The sequence below is a fragment of the Schistocerca piceifrons genome, chromosome 9 (genome assembly GCF_021461385.2).
Source record: "Schistocerca piceifrons isolate TAMUIC-IGC-003096 chromosome 9, iqSchPice1.1, whole genome shotgun sequence".
NCBI lineage: Eukaryota > Metazoa > Arthropoda > Insecta > Orthoptera > Acrididae > Schistocerca > Schistocerca piceifrons.
Window position 1 is genome coordinate 187,829,942 of NC_060146.1, and position 18,684 is coordinate 187,848,625.

Below are 18,684 nucleotides of genomic sequence, written 5' to 3' on the forward strand. Positions count from 1 at the left end.
AAATCATTGGATGCGGTAACGACCGTAAAATACTTAGGAGTTACTATCCGGAGCGATCTGAAGTGGAATGATCACATAAAACAAATAGTGGGAAAAGCAGGCGCCAGGTTGAGATTCATGGGAAGAATTCTAAGAAAATGTGACTCATCGACGAAAGAAGTAGCTTACAAAACGCTTGTTCGTCCGATTCTTGAGTATTGCTCATCAGTATGGGACCCTTACCAGGTTGGATTAATAGAAGAGATAGACATGATCCAGCGAAAAGCAGCGCGATTCGTCATGGGGACATTTAGTCAGCGCGAGAGCGTTACGGAGATGCTGAACAAGCTCCAGTGGCGGACACTTCAAGAAAGGCGTTACGCAATACGGAGAGGTTTATTATCGAAATTACGAGAGAGCACATTCCGGGAAGAGATGGGCAACATATTACTACCGCCCACATATATCTCGCGTAATGATCACAATGAAAAGATCCGAGAAATTAGAGCAAATACGGAGACTTACAAGCAGTCGTTCTTCCCACGCACAATTCGTGAATGGAACAGGGAAGGGGGGATCAGATAGTGGTACAATAAGTACCCTCCGCCACACACCGTAAGGTGGCTCGCGGAGTATAGATGTAGATGTAGATGTACCCTAGTCCTCTACAGCATCATTGAAAGGTGGAAACGACGGAGGACAAAGGGTGGTATAAATGCAAGAGGGTGGGAAGGGGAGGGGGGGGGGGGGAAGCGCTGAGGCCTGGAGCAAAGTTGCTTCATGTACTAGGGTTGTCTGCCTGAAGCTGAAACGACTTCTGTAACAGCTTTGTCTGAAACTGCCGCTGTTGCATTAGCTGCAGCTGCCGCATACCTACCAATCATATTTAGCGCCCATGCTAAGGAGCAACTTCTTTTTTCTCGCTGTCAATGCTATATCCATGAGTATCCGGGTATCAGCGCATACGTCAAACTGCAGAACAGGAACTGGTGAAGTCTGCAGAAGGTAGCCACATTCACAGTGCAGAGACTTATCGCTGTAGTCATACCAGTTGGTCTGAAATACAGCAGTTTTAGTTTCTGTTTCTCACTCACTGCCACGAGGAAACGAATTCTGCCTGTGTATTTTACTGTATAGACTAGTGTGTGCTAAGCTACCCTAAGATTTGTTTGTAAATTTTAGTTCCTATATTTGTGTGAGGCAACTTTCTTCCGTAGCTTTTTCGCGTCAGCAGCGCAAACCCGTTTCTCCTCGTCTTAGTTCACAACGTATCAGTGCTTCAGAAGATGGTTTTTGTTAATCCCAAAAGCTTTTTTGTAAGCGGAGTATCAAGTGAAAAGTAACGGTTGATACATGCATTTTGAGTAGAGAGATCTATTTCTGATTTAAGAGCTAGCGGATCTTGCGATCTTAAGCTACAGCGAGAAATGTGCAGAGCAATTTTTAGTGTTTTTGTATCCTACTTAGTTACATTTTGCTTCGACTCCAATCTCTTTGTACTGCTTTAGTTATTTCTCTCAGCTAGTTTTCTCTTTTGAGATCTTATTCAGTTTCTTACGAGGTACGGTATGGATAGGGACAGTGTTTGTTATGAGCGGACACAAGGAAAACTTTTTGTATGTCCATCCTTTTGGCAGGAGGTCTCTGGGACGACGACTGTTTACTATTGTGACAAAATAAAACAGCTACAGCCGTCCTTATGACTTTATTTTATTTCATTGCAACCGGTTTCAGTGCTTCAGTGCGTCATCTTCAGGCTGTTGTCGATGCGGTACAGGTTGATCTGATCCATATATATATAACATCCGTTACCAGCGTTAGTGGATACGCAGCTAATGTGTGTGGTTGGAGTACTGCCACACTATCTGCGTATTCAGTAATGCTGGTAACTGATATGATATATATGGAGCATATAAACCTGTACCACATCAATAACAACCTGAAGATGACGCACTGAAGCGTTGAAACTGGTCGCAACAAAATAAAATAAAATCATAAGGACGGCTGTAGGTGTCACAACAAGGAGAACTAGCTGCGGTCTATAAACAGCTGGAGGCTACTTGGGATCGGTCTACATGCTTCAGGCTACTCCTCAAAGTACAGCTACTTCAGGGCACCTGTGACGAGAATTTGTGACTCCTGCGTTACCATTGAATTCCTCTGGTGACCTGGTTGTGACTGTGTCTACCAATTCTCAACATAATTCGCAATGGTGTGATCAGACACACTAGGCTGTCTGCTTCTGCACAATAGCATCAGAAGCCCATCAATAAATAAATTTTCTGTAAACAAATTTTTGTATTTATTGTCTTCCAAGAATACAGACAGAAGTACCAGAGATCCTCTGGAGCTATGTTTCCAGCAGACTCGGTGCGATAACCAGGGGATCCGTATGGTTACACCAGCAGTTCCCAGCAGGTTCGTTGCAAAGTCGTTGGTTCTCGGATTCCAGATCTTGGCTGGTAACGAGAAGAGCTTTACAGTCCTATCCTTTCTCAGGTTGCGCCACGAAATTGCTGCAGGCATGGTATCACTGTCCTGAAACTCTGGTTTTTCGATAGTACTTCAGTTGAACATGATGTGGCACTGTGTATTGTGATTTCAGTTCGAAGTAGTTGCAGAACATGGATTTAGCAGTCACTATACTGGGATCAGAACATGAACGATGTGTTGGACGACTTGATATTTCTGCAGTATCTGCGTCAAAGGTTCGTGGAATCTCTGATAACATTTCCGGTTGTGATGCACTAAATTTTCGAACACAACCAGTTTAAGAAATATTTGTATCTTGTAGAGATTAGCATCAGTTTAATACACATTGTGGAATTTGTTTAACTTTCATAGAAATTGAGGGTGGTGATACAATGATGTGCTTGCAGGGAATGTGTTCATTTAGGTGTTATGTCTTAGGTGTGTTTGATGCATCATTGCACTTGCAAGGAGCGCGAAATCTTACATTTAGTGGAATTATATTTCGTTCGAATTTTCGTTCATGTCTTGTGTATATTATGATATGCATGCATTTTAAAAAGCAATATAAGACATTTAGGTACTGCAGTATTTACGTTTGGGAGCTTCATTGTGCTTGCAAAGTGCGGGATGTCTCACAATAAATGGTAAGTAATTTTATTTGTTTCTTAGATTTTGACTCTGAATTACTTTTGTAAATGTCACATCTCCACTGTTACAGTCTCTGGTCGTCTGTCTTGGAAGTGTGAGTTTATAAATTGTCCATGTCATCCCACAGTTTGCGTCATATATCGTGCTAAAGCACCTTACTCCTTCCTTTCTTAATAAGACAAATGTGTTGTACATTTGTGTGAGCTAGTACTTAAATTAGTTGTTGGTGTGGTTGATTACAGGATTTATTTTCGTGAGGCATAGTTTCCCAAAATGCAGCTACACATATTGAATACACACTGCATGCATTTAGTTACTGCTGCAACATATTACATTTTCTGAAGAATTTTGTATTTTGTGACCTCGTAGGTACGGTAAAGTAATTCATTTGAGCCTTACAGTGTTTTTATTGTACTTAACCTCAGCTAAATCCTTGATAATATATGTACACGTCGCACTTTTTCCGTTCCTGGAGTATTTACATAGACTTTTGGAATATTGTGATGTGGAAAAGAATTTAGCAAATACTCATTCATCGTACAAAGCATGTAGAGAGTGTTGAAACTATAGTTTTGATTCAGACTTTGTCATTTAGAATAATAGAATTAACTGAAAATTGACATCGTAGATTATATTTTTTCTAGTTAATACCAAATTGCATTATGTGGTGCTAGGGAACATTTAATTTGAGGATATACCGTCACTTGCATCAAGAGTAGCCCTACTTTGTTACGTTCAGACTCTCAATTTGCTTGTGTGTTCGCCTGCTTAGCATAGAATTTTAGTTAAAATGTCTGTTTAGTCGTTTATAACCCTGAGCAGGTTAGTTTTGCAACATTGACTCCTTAGGATTAACTTATAAAATGTCAACTGTTATTGGACATGGAATAGTAGCATTGGAACACACGCTTTAGAATTTTGGGAACTAGTCTCTCAACTATTTCTTTATGTGGAAATTAACATTATGCCGCATGCACCACTTTACACTGCAGACGCATTTTTGGGCATATTTTATAATACTGTGGTTCTTGACAAGTGTCATTGATGTGGAGAACGACTGGAAAGAATACTTACAACTTTTTTGCGTCTTAAACCAAGGATTATACTTGGAAAGGAAACATTATCGTTTTTACCAACACAGACATTGTTTTCTACGGTACAACCATTTGTTGGCGATAGTATGAACTCATGGTACAACAATCCAATACACCACATTTTAAAAATTGTTAAGGCTTTTGTGGACACTTGTTGACAAACAGCCTATTGGCTTCTGTCTCGGCTTCTTCGGCCGACGTTCATCTAATGATTTTAATGACGTTTCAACAGCACGAGTGGCTGGCATTGTCAAAGATTCACCCTCCATTGCCGGTGGTGAACTGGAGCCGAGCTCGCGGCCGCAGACTAAATGTCCACATTTTGTACAGTGGAACCATCTTTTGGTGATAGTAAGAAACTGAGGTGCAAAGGTCGAACAAGGCTCGTTCTCTACAGTGCAGTCATCTGCTAGTGACAGTAAGTAGCTGGGATGTGAAAGAGTGCTTGATTTTATTTATTTTTCATAGCTGGTGAGATAGTATTTAAAGTGAAACTGATGTTCAGCAGGTAGAAATTCCTAATTTGTTACATATATTTTATAAACAGCTGCTGGTTTTTAGTTATTTATAGAGAAACATCTACTCATTCCAGTATTCTACAACAAAAGATATGTAACTTCACTGTGACTGGGCAGGCAAATACGTACATAAATGAGTTGTTGGAAGTCAGGAACACAAACAAAATTAAGAAAATTTTCGGTACTTTATGCAGTTCAAATATTTTATCATATTTGGTGCTTACATTGGTATTATATTTTACATCATTCTTATGACTTAACTACATCACGTTACTATACTGTATTGCATGCAGCTAAGCTCCTTTGCTGAGCAGGTGTGCAGCGGTGGGGGCAAAGGATTCAGTGCAGGGGCCATGGGGTGTGGTTCGCTCCCCCCCCCCTCCTCCCTTTTCACCTATGTGTCCTTGGCATGAGGCCAGATGCTGTTCGGGATACGGCCTTTGAGATAAGGATTACACTGATGACAAGCACGGTTGTGCACATTTTATGCCAGTATGCCCATTGACTCACAAGTAACAAGTGCTCTTGCGTTATGTAGTTCAAAGGTAACATTGTGGAGTCCTCGAATATTGGGTTCATCCACTGGCCATAAAATGTACGAAATGCAGCGCCTGCTGGCCAAATGACCAGCAGTGAGAACCAGACACGATGTGTACCCAGTGGCGCTCATCACAAAGTCTTAGAGGCTGCTGCGACAATGATAAATGCAACCGGGTAACATCTGATTCCTTAGAGTCTCCACCTACGCTCCTGTTCATTGTGTAAATGTACGCAGAAATGCGACTCGTTTGGAATGATGGTGTGGGGCCACTCCTATGTTCACTGTTGTGGGAATTCCGCTGCTCCTCTCTGACATCACATGAAAGTCTCCATGCTGGCAGTCCATGATGTTCCACACGTCGTCCTACTATCTGCGTGGATCCTTGTTTCCATGCAAAATAGCCTAGTTCCTGACTCGATGTATGAGTGGGTTGTGCTCTCCCACGTGTGCAATCGACAGTCTCACCTCAGCTGCAAGACAAAAAATGGTTCAAATGGCTCTGAGCACTATGCGACTTAACTTCTGAGGTCATCAGTCGCCTAGAATTTAGAACTAATTAAACCTAACTAACCTAAGGACATCACACACAACCATGCCCGAGGCAGGATTCGAACCTGCGATCGTAGTGGTCGCTCGGTTCTAGACTGTAGCGCCTAGAACCGCACCGCCACTCCGGCCGGCCGTTGCAAGACACATGGAGCCATTTAGTACCTGTGTGACATCGATCATTAACCCATTGACTCCAAACTACAGGATTGTCCTAGGCTTCAGATTCACATGAGCAGCAGTATCAAGGAATATTAAATCATGGTTTTGACTAGCCCTGATGATGGTGCTGTGGAATTCTGATGCGCAAAGGGAGCCATTTCTCTTTCCCACACAAGGCACAGTACCATCATTCCACGAACAACCAACTGTCGAATACTATTTGCAAATTGTAAGCTATAACGATATGATTACGTAATATGTATACATAAACATACAGTTATAAATGTCCCCGTTCGTAGTCGCTAATTATAACAATATGTTTACTTTTGTGTCGTAACATCTATCTATAATCAGCGGTGGAAATATATTTGCGAACGCCGGCCGTGTGCAGCTGTTTCTTGTTGGATCGTCTGATCAGTCGGAAGTTGCATTGCAGAGGAGAGTAAATGCCTATTCAAAATATAATTATTTTTGGATAGCTCAACATGAATATCCTAAGGGACCGTAGTTTATCATGCATTTACCAGTAGAATATGGCGCGGAGAAAATATTTCGCCGCATACAACTTCCGTCCGATTTCGATGAAAGAATTCGTGACTGTGAACTCTCTATTTGACAGAAACATAAAGAAAATTTAATAACTTCATGAAGGATTGAGACATAGATTCTATATTAAATAAATAGTCCATACAGCCAATTCCATTTAAATCTGAAATTATGGCAATTAATAGATGAACTTACACTGCAATGAAAGATTTAACATGGATGCCGTTTTGACTGGCACTTCTCTTCTCGTAATAAAAATAATTCCGTTGATGTTTCTACATACACGCCGCACAATAAATCTACTGTTATGCAGTATTGCACTTTTAGTATTGCACATTTCCTTTACACTAAAATAATATTATATTTAACGATAATAATACGGCGACAAGACATGCGCGTCCGACACAAGTTACAAGAGACAAGAGAAGAAGAGTAATTGTTCATCGAGAATATCTCGTACATCCAAAAAATAAAAAAAAATTGTGTAAAAGTTGTTGTGACTTGGCAAGACAGCTAAGCCACTATGAGGAAGCCGAAAGGCACGCGTTTAATCTCACGCAGGCTGGCGTGAGGTCTGGAACAGTTAAAGGAATAGAGACGAGCAAAAAAGGTACGTAGCTTCTGGAATACTTAACTTTAATCCATAATTGGTGAACATCGCTCTTGACGGTACATGTTTTACAGCATCAATAGTAACTGGTAATGGCGCCTTGCTAAGTCGTAGCAAATGACGTAGCTGAAGGCTATGCTAACTATCTTCTCGGCAAATGAGAGCGTAATTTGTCAGTGAACCATCGCTAGCAAAGTAGGCTGTACAACTGGGCGAGTGCTAGGAAGTCACTCTAGACCTGCCGTGTGGCGGCGCTCGGTCTGCAATCACTGATAGTGGTGACACGCGGGTCCGACGTATACTAACGGACCGCGGCCGATTTAAAGGCTACCACCTAGCAAGTGTGGTGTCTGGCGGTGAAACCACAAAAGTGTTCTTCTTCTGTCCGTTTTTCGCGCCGCGATTTTCAAAGTCAATAACTCACTGCATCTCTGACGGCGCTTCGACAATAAACAAGTTACGTCCCAGGTCGTTCACCTTTTACATTCTCGCAAAATTATTTGCTAACTGTAGCTGTTGCCGAGCGACTGCTCGATTAGTGAATGATTTAAAATGATAAGGCAATCACATAATGTTACAAAGCCTGCTGCGTAAACGTTTCTTATATACCGGATGTGGCCGGAATAATTCTTACCCTGTTTGTTATGCTGCACTGAAATGCTACCATGTCAACAGACAACAACGTAGTACACTTCATGCCAATTAGACTTTAGTTGCATGACGACTTCATTGCGCTGCAATTTTAATGGCCGGCAGTATTCGCAGCAATAACAATGTAGTCATTAGACAGAAATTGGTTATGTAGTCAGGTAAGGCTGTTAAGAAAAAACCTTATTAAAATAATTTTTTAAAATGATTTTACTAAATAGAAGAAATGAAATTAAGTCGATAAGCATTTGACGAGGCTTTGAATGATTTCTGTATCGTACAGCAATTAAGCGCCGAATGAGATTTTAAAGTTTAGTGTTTTCCTTAGAAAACAGAAGTTTTACTAACAAAGAATTTTCTTTTTATTTTACTGAACCTCACTTTGGTCCCTTTGACACCCCATTTCACACGTTTCGTCTACATAAGAACATTCCCAAAAATATTACCCCTCAAGTCCATAATTACCTTTACGTAATAAAACTAATTACTTTAAGGATTTAAAAATTTTCTTACAAAACTAGACCTAGCCCTGATCAATTTAATACCCCAATTGTGAAATTGAAAATCTCCGTTTGGCTAAGAAAATTAGGACAAATCCTTTGCTTGATTTCTAGGGAGTTGGCTTTTGCTCCTGTCAGACATTTGCCCAAAAAGATCACATTCGAGGTAAGGAAGACGGTAGAATCCCTAAAGGTTCTCTGTAATCTATTCCCAGAGGAAAACGAAATATTAGCCAACCTTCTAAAAGATGTCGTGAACGATTATGAGGCGCAAATAGGAAAATAGATATAAATTCGAATCTAGAACAGCTGCTAACATGAATAATTGGAAAGCCAAACCCCTTCGGTGTAGCGAAGCAGGCAAGTGTTAAGGCCCGTCCGCACTCAATGATATGTCTGCGCAAATGTCTGAGCACATCACATCTGCGCAGACAGATTGTTGAGTGCGGACAGGAGATTTGCACCGACATGAGGTGTGTGCAAACCTAGAAGTTGGAGTTGGAGGTTTGAGCGAATCGTCTCAAATCCGTGGGTTCAAACCACATCTGCGCAGAAAAGTTGGTGTGGACTGGAGATCGCCGCAGATCTGGCGCGAAACAGCTCCTTGTTCAGTCTATTGTTTGTCTTTGTGCGCACGGAGCATTAAAATGGCTGATGCTCGTCAGTGTTCTAGACAGTTTATCAGTGATTTCATTGAACTTTATAGAAATGACCCTTGTTTGTGTAAGATTAAAAGTAAAGAGTACAGTGACAGGAACAAAAAGACAGCTGCATACAATGCATTAATAGAAAAATTACGAGAAGTTGACGCACCGGCGAACTGAGAAACGGTAATAAAAAAAATCGTTGTAAACTGTTTACTGTAAATAATTATCAAAAGTTCAAAAATCTGGAAGATCTGGTGTTGGAGTGGATGAAATACACGAGCCAAGTTTGCGGTATTTTGTGATTCAAACACGTCTGAAACAGCAAAAATATTGTGCTTCTTCGTCAGCAAAAATATTATTCGTAACTTGACAGAATTAATGTACTTGACTTGCCTTCATGAACTCATCCTGCAGGACAGCGTAAACAGCTTCACTTGTGTTGCGTATACTTTCACTCAATGCTTGTTTAGAAATTGCAGTTGAAAATTTAAAGTCCTTATAGCTCCTTCCTGTTGCCAGGAATCTTAGTTTCACCGTCAGCGTTTCATGGAGAGAAATTGCTCTTCTCATTCAAGTATTATTTCGTATAATATGAGAGGTCACGAGCGTTAAGAGACAATTATAAATTTCGACATCCATCTGTAAATAATTACTCCAGTCGATAGGGTGGTCCTGCAACTCTCGCAGTAAATGTACGTGCGAAAAATGCTTTCGCTTTAGCAGCCACTATGTATACCATTTTGACCGCCCTCTCTGTTTCCTGCGTTTTGTCTGAATGTTTTTTGCAACACAGGTTGCGAACACAGACCACAACAGTTCTTCAATTCCTAAATTTCAAAATAAATTAATTAAATTTCTGATGTTTTCGGCGAGCGTAGTCACTTGCCACTGATATTTCTTTTCTACACCGACAGAAGGAAGGCGGGTAGTAGATTGGAGTTTGTGCCGTGTGAACACAACACGTTTGCAACGATCTTTTGCATGTACAGACATCTGCGCCAATATCTGCGCAGACAGATCGTTGCGTGTGGACTGGCCTTTACTGTCCACTTTGTGTACCAGTTAGGTTCTTCTCGGAAAATGCTGATGAAATTAATCATTAAGGACCGATCGCTCGACCAAAGAACCTTACCTAAACACCGCAACGTTGCAAGTAGAAGATCAATATACAACAAAGAAAGAAAAGTATTTGGCTGAATAGAAGACCCATTTCGCTGACTTGATTTCTCAAACCCTACTGTGTTCCAGCCTTATGAAATATCAAGAAGAAATCAGTCTACTGACACAAAGTGATCACTTAAACTGAATATATCGTTATTATGAAACCCAACTGACCCTTTGTTCAACCGAAGTAATGAGTGCCATCAACAGGAGGTTTCACGTTGATTCCAGATTTCTGAACTTTCAGAATGATTGCGATATCTTTCCTCACAAGCGACTTCTACTCAATTTGCTTGAATATAATCAGACTGCGTGCATATGGAGATTTTAGAGTTCTGGAATTCCAGGTTTTTGACAGCGCGACATCTACTCAAATAGCGTGCCTACCGAGTATTGTTTCAGTTTTGCGACTGGAATCAAGATTTCCCATCAGGAAGACTACAGCTCGTAGTTACTGAAAGTTATCGAATAATACAGAAGTGATACCTGGCGCTCACCAAACTAAATGCCGTAGGCCCTGCCCTATTATTAATCTACATAAACGTTTTAGGAGACAGTCTGAGCAGCCGTCATATACTTTACAGATGACGATGTCATGTCGCGTCAAGTAAAGTCATCGGAAAACCAAACCTAATTGCAAACTGAGTCAGATAGTTTTGTGACAGGAACATTAATCCCTAGTGACCTGTATTGTTATCCTTTATGTGCGGGACTATTGGCCAGTTTCGACTTATTCATCAGCTGTATTTCATACGCCCGAAGGGTCCACGTGTTCATTCATTTGTGGATTAATACGTCTGCATTGCAGTCTGAGATCAAAAACATCATAGTAGAAGCAAATAGCCACTTCTTCTTACGTGTAAGCCCAAAGACTTCCACACTCGCGATTCTTTCATAAAATGCTTGGAGGCTGTGAACCCACATATGAAGAAAAGATGTAGACAATGTGTGATGCGAAAAGTGGCAGTTGCCTGCAGACAATAAAAGGTGAGATATACTCCACACTATTAATAAAAAAATTCTGTTAAATTTCGGTTACACAATAAGTCACACAAATTAAAAGAATTTCCAGTCAGTTAAATACCTGGATTAGCATTACGAATAGCCTAAACTGGAACCACGATGCAGATAATGTTGTGGGAAAGGCTAACCAAAGACTCTATTAACAGAGCACTCAGAAGACGCAAAATGTGTGCTGAAGTGACTGGTTTCACTCACTAGTCCGTCCTCTTCTTGATTGTTTCTACGCTGTATGGAAACCTTAGTACACAGGATTAGCGGTTGCACGTCGAAGAAGTTTTGCGTTATCAAGAAATACGAGAGAACGTTACAGATATGATAAGCGAGTATGACTGACAATCGTAAGGTTAAAGATGATTTTTTGTTGCTGCGACCTCTTGTCTATAACCTTCTTTCTCCTCTGCATACCAACATATTGTGTTAATTCCCATATACAAAGGAAGATATATCCATCGTAATTAAAAAAGAGTAATCACAGCTCACACGTATATATATGGGTGTTTGTTATTACCATGTGCTATTCGAGAGTGGAAGGCTCGAGAAATAGTGAGCAAGTGGTTCTGCCCTCTTCTCAAACACTGAAACCTCTGATCTAATCACAGATCGTAAGGCCTGATCTCAACCCCTGATCTTAACTCCTGCTCTTAATAACGGGTGTTAGCCCCCTCTGTGTTACTAGTTTGTGGAGGGTCGGCTTTTAAGGCGTCCCTCACACACTTGTTGTTGTTGTGGTCTTCAGTCCAGAGACTGGTTTGATGCAGCTCTTCATGCTACTCTCTGCTGTGCAAGCTTCTTCATCTCCCAGTACCTACTGCAACTTACAACCTTCTGAATCTGCTGGGTGTATTCATCTCTTGGCCTCCACGGTTTTTACGATCCACACTGCCCTCCAGTACTAAACTGGTGAACCATTAAGGCCTCAGAACATGTCATACCAACCGATCCCTTCTTCTAGTCAAGTTCAGCAACAAATTTCTCTTCTCCCCAATTCTATTCAGTACCTCCTCATTAGTTGCGTGATCTACCCATCTAATCTTTAGCATTCTTCTGTAGCACCATATTTCGAAAGCTTCTATTCTTATCTAAACTATTTATCGTCCATGTTTCATTTCCATACATGGCTACACTCCATACAAATACCTTGAGGAAAGACTTCCTGACACTTAAATCTATAATCGATGTTAACAAATTACTCTTCTTCAGAAACGCTTTCCTTGCCATTGCCAGTCTACGTTTTAAATCCTCTCTACTTCGACCATCATCAGTTATTTTGTTCCCCAAATAGCAAAACACATTTACTACTTCAAGCCTCTCATTTCCTAATCTAATTCCCGCAGCATCACCCAATTTAATTCGACTACATTCCATTATACTCGTTTTGCTTTTATTGATGTTCATCTTATATCCTCCTTTCAAGACACTATCCATTCCGTTCAACTGCTCTTCCAGGTCCATGTCATCGGCGAACCTCAAACTTTTTATTTCTTCTCCATGGATCTTAATTCCCACTTCGAATTTTTCTTTTGTTTCCTTTACTGCTTGCTCAATATACAGATTGAATAACATCGGGGATAGGCTACAACCCTGTCTCACTCCCCTGCCAACCACTGCTTCCCTTTCATGCCCCTCCACTCTTATATCTGCCATCCACTTACACGGCGCATTCCGTCGCAATACACGCTTCCTGTTGCGTGTCTCTAGTAGCAGCTGTAAATTATTCCTTGTCATTCCTTCGGCTGCTTTTACGGGCGCTGTGGCCACTGCGAATTGCCGATTAGTGTCAGCTCTGAAAAGTGGCGGCACGGTCTCCAGACATGTCTGTCCTCGGTACTACGTAACTTCTCATGAATCTCGCGGGAGGAGGAGTGAGGGGAGTGCTATTTGCTTTTACTTTCGCTTCTGTACCTCGTTCGTCGGACTGCCAGGTCTATAAACCTACAGTATTACTTAATCCTGCAACAGGGTCGATTCGGATAACTTTTCACACACTTCTACTAAAGGCAACCTACGTGAGCTAACAGCACTCAATAGGAATGCAGGCTAACTCGGCGGGACAGGAACCCGACTATTCACCTGAAGATGAATGTTAGGAAGGTCATGCGACAACACGATGCCACAACATTGTTTGCCCGAGAATATTTCATCAGCGCAATCGACAGTTCACTATTTACAGTAAACAGGTGTTTCATTCGCCACGTCACTTCGCTGTCATAATTCTCGTATTACTTACAGTAATTGTGCATGTGCTTGTTCTTTCTTCATAGCATTTTTCCTTGAGATTCCCTACCCTCTCCCTCCACTAACGGCTATTTTAACGATTTTGTTGCATGATCTATAACATTGTGTTCACTTGAATTTTCCAGTTACTGCGCTATTCTCTTATTTCCACACTAGAAGGTGAATACAATCACTGGAAAAGGAAATTAATAATCGGTTAGATAACGACCAGTTTGGCTTTAGGAAAGAAGACGGCACCAGAGAGGCATTTATAGCGTTCCGCTTGTCGCTGGTAACAAGACTTACGAAAAATCTATCCACGTCCGTACGATTTATCGGCCTGGAAAAGCCAATAGACAAACTGAAATACAGGAATACGTTCGGAAATGTGAGGGAAAGGCAGATAATATATGAGGGCTATTCGTTTGCTCGCGAGATCGCAAGCAGAGTGAAAATCAAAATTTATTTGTACTTCCAACAGTTAGCTACACCATCCAGGTACTTCTCTACACTTAGTGTTGCTCCAACTTCCCAATACCCTCGCCCCAGAAGGTAGCCGCCTGAGGTTTCCGCCATTTCTTTATGCTAGAAAGCAGCTCGTTGCAGCGACAAAAAAGTCTTTTCAGCCAGCAGTTCCTGTGAGCTGAGATGAAAATCAGAGACCTAAGTCCAGGCTCTACAATGGGTGATTAAACATTTTTCACGCTGTAGGAGCAACGTTATTGCCCCTGCAGTGTGCTGCCGAGAGTTGTCGTGAAGAAGAAATGCGTGACAGTTACGTAATGTGGGGTTGCATGAAATCAGGCGAAATCTCTCAGCAGGCCCTCGTACTGCGCAGGGAACACAGTTTTCCAGGCTCTATATGTGCTCGCTGTGAAAATAGCGACGCCACGCAATCGATACACGTACTAGAGACTCTCTGCAAAATGTCTGTGCAAAGCTGCATCGGATATTCACTGTGGTTTCCATTTCGCAGTTGATCGAACTATAAGCAAACAGCCCTCGAACAGTATCTGCAGAGTCGTCTGCAATGCACAATCGAACACTAAGTGTCACAACAAGCGGAGTTGCCAGTACAAACGGAGGCGAGGTGTATAATCAGCAAAGGAGCAGTAACAGCAAAGGAGCAGTACCAGCAAAGAAGAGTTCAGTGATTTTGAACATCGACAAGCCATTTCATACACCATTGGTAATAAATCCGTCGTCGACATTTGAACTTTTGTAAAGCTGACTAAAACTGCTTTTAATCATATGATTGCGAAGTTAAACGCAAAAAAAACAACGTCAGCTACATCAAGGTCACACAGATCTCAAGCGCTGATGGGTAAGGACTATCGAGTACAGTAGAGGGTGGCTATAAGAAATCGTATGAAATCAGCGGAAGGAATCACTCTACCATCGGTACAGATAGCACACTGGCTGTACAGAGGAATGAAAAAGAATAGCATTCAGTAGTTGAAGAGCTTGTTATAAAATAAACTTCTTCACATCTATGATCACAAATACTGTAGGTCCTCAGATTAGTGGTATAGGTCAGCAATGACCATCTTCAGATCCATTTTATAAAAAACATCAAATTCTAAACACATAATCAGTGATAGTATCGTCACACACACATAAAACATGATATATACTAGTCATCTTGTTTACAGTGCTACTGCTCATAACAAGAGTAGCACTGACTCTAGTATATACCATAATTCGTAGACTGAAGCGCCAAAGAAATGTGCATTCAAATATAGACATACGCAAACAGCCAGAATACACCGCTGCTGTCGGTAACGCCTACATAACACTACTGGTGTCCAATGCAATTGATTGATAGGTTACTGTTGCTACCATGTCACGTTATGAAGACTTAACTGAGTTTAAACGTGGTGATATAGTCGGCGCATGAGCGATGGGACACAGCATCTCCGAGGTACCGATTAAATCGGGATTTTCCCTTACCACGATTTCACGAGTGTACTGTGAATATCAAGAACCCGGAAAACATCAAACCTCCCACATCGCCGTGGCCGGAAAAAAAATACTGCAAGAACGGGACTAACGACTACTGAAGAGAATCGTTCAACGTTACAGCATGCCAAACTACCGTAAATTGCTACATATACACTCCTGGAAATGGAAAAAAGAACACATTGACACCGGTGTGTCAGACCCACCATACTTGCTCCGGACACTGCGAGAGGGCTGTACAAGCAATGATCACACGCACGGCACAGCGGACACACCAGGAACTGCTGTGTTGGCCGTCGAATGGCGCTAGCTGCGCAGCATTTGTGCACCGCCGCCGTCAGTGTCAGCCAGTTTGCCGTGGCATACGGAGCTCCATCGCAGTCTTTAACACTGGTAGCATGCCGCGACAGCGTGGACGTGAACCGTATGTGCAGTTGACGGACTTTGAGCGAGGGCATATAGTGGGCATGCGGGAGGCCGGGTGTACGTACCGCCGAATTGCTCAACACGTGGGGCGTGAGGTCTCCACAGTACATCGATGTTGTCGCCAGTGGTCGGCGGAAGGTGCACGTGCCCGTCGACCTGGGACCGGACCGCAGCGACGCACGGATGCACGCCAAGACCGTAGGATCCTACGCAGTGCCGTAGGGGACCGCACCGCCACTTCCCAGCAAATTAGGGACACTGTTGCTCCTGGGGTATCGGCGAGGACCATTCGCAACCGTCTCCATGAAGCTGGGCTACGGTCCCGCACACCGTTAGGCCGTCTTCCGCTCACGCCCCAACATCGTGCAGCCTACCTCCAGTGGTGTCGCGACAGGCGTGAATGGAGGGACGAATGGAGACGTGTCGTCTTCAGCGATGAGAGTCGCTTCTGCCTTGGTGTCAATGATGGTCGTATGCGTGTTTGGCGCCGTGCAGGTGAGCGCCACAATCAGGACTGCATACGACCGAGGCACACAGGCCCAACACCCGGCATCATGGTGTGGGGAGCGATCTCCTGCACTGGCCGTACACCACTGGTGATCGTCGAGGGGACACTGAATAGTGCACGGTACATCCAAACCGTCATCGAACCCATCGTTCTACCATTCCTAGACCGGCAAGGGTACTTGCTGTTCCAACAGGACAATGCACGTCCGCATGTATCCCGTGCCACCCAACGTGCTCTAGAAGGTGTAAGTCAACTACCCTGGCCAGCAAGATCTCCGGATCTGTCCCCCATTGAGCATGTTTGGGACTGGATGAAGCGTCGTCTCACGCGGTCTGCACGTCCAGCACGAACGCTGGTCCAACTGAGGCGCCAGGTGGAAATGGCATGGCAAGCCGTTCCACAGGACTACATCCAGCATCTCTACGATCGTCTCCATGGGAGAATAGCAGCCTGCATTGCTGCGAAAGATGGATATACACTGTACTAGTGCCGACATTGTGCATGCTCTGTTGCCTGTGTCTATGTGCCTGTGGTTCTGTCAGTGTGATCATGTGATGTATCTAACCCCAGGAATGTGTCAATAAAGTTTCCCCTTCCTGGGACAATGAATTCACGGTGTTCTTATTTCAATTTCCAGGAGTGTATCAATGCTGGACCATCAACAAGTGTCAGCGTGTGAACCAGTCAGCGAAACATCATCGATATAGGCTTTTGGAGTGGACAGTCCACTCTTGCACCGTTGATGACTGCACGTCACCAAGCTTTATGCCTCGCTTGGCCCTTCAGCCCGACATGGTACCGTTGATAAGCGAAAACATGTTGCCTGGTCTGGTGAGTCAGGTCTCAAATTGTATCGAGCTGATGGACGTGTACAGATATGGAGGCAACCTTATGAATCCATGGACCCTGCAGGTCAGCAGGAGACTGTTGAAGCTGGTGGAGGCTCTGTCATGGTGTGAGGCATGTGCAGTTGGAGTAAATGGGCTACCTGATACGTCTAGGTACGACTCTGACAGGTGGCACGTATGTAAGCATCCTGCCTGACCACCTGCATCCATTCATGTCCATTGGCCATTCCGACGGACTAGGGCGATTTCCATCAGGTCAATACGACACACCAGATGTCCAGAATTACTACATAGATGCTCCAAGAGCACTCTTCTGAGTGTCAACTCCGCAGGCATAAATGTTATTGAGTATATCTGGGATGCCTTGCAACGTGCTGTTCAGAAGAGATCTCCAGTCTCCAGTACTCTTCTGGATTTATGGACAGCACTGCAGGACTCGTGGTATCAGTTCTCTCCAGCACTACTTCAGACATTAGTCGAGTCTATGACACGTTGTGTTGCGGAACTTCTGCGTGTTGGGCCCTAAGCGACATTGGACAAGTGTGCCAGGTTCTTTGGCTCTTCATTCTGTATGTGTGACGATGCTGGCGCTGATTCTGTGTTTAGAATCTGACGATGCCACTCTGGCTCTAGTATATTACGATATGATTTTTGTAAAACAGAACTGAAGATGGTCATTGCTGACCTAAACCAGGTGTCTGAGGACCTACAGTATTTGTGATCTACTACGTGAAATAAAGAAATTTATTCTACATTTACAGATCATTGTTGCAACCGCGACCATGTCGCAGCTTGTGAAGCTTGTTATAACACACACATTTCTGCAGTCAATGCTGAGCAAGGCTGGAAGTGATCTGAAATGCGATGCCAATCGGCTGTGCTTAAGTATAAACGACTGATTTTGTGTAATTAAGCACGTTATACCCTGTGCGAATCCGATGGAAGGGTTTAGGTTTCGTGATTACCTGGAGACCTTTACATAATGTTACAGGAGGTTCGTCATTCATCTGTGCTCTCATTATTCCGCTCAACAAAACACTGAACCCGGAAGGATATAGATGCGTTTTCCAACATTGCGTACTGCTTACAGCAGAGAAACACTTTGTAGGCAATAATTGTTTGTGTTACAATGACAATACACCCTGTAAGGAAACAGCATCTGTGAGCGACTGGTTTGTGGATAACACCTTTATTTAAGTGAAATGGTTTGCCCATAGTCCCTCCCTACCTGAACCCAATGGAAAACCTTTGGGAAGCGTTAAGCACCGACTTCGCTCCAGACCTTTGCGTCCAACATTACTTTCTCGGGTTTCGGTTCTTGGGGAAGAATGGGCTGCCTTTTCTCCACAGACATTCATATACCTCATTGGAAGTGTATGCAGAAGAGTTCAACCCTTCACAAAGGCGAAAGGTGGTTACACCCCAGGTCAATGACAGCTAATTGGTGTAAGGATATATTTAATCACATCGCGCATGTGAAGAAACTGGCTAATTCATAATACAATGACATACAGGGATCAGAAAGCGTACAGGACAAGGGTGTAATATTTCACCCCTATTGTTCAATCTGCACACCGCAGAAAAAATTGGCCGAAACTTAAGAAACGTACAAGAGTGGGGTTAAAATTCAGGGT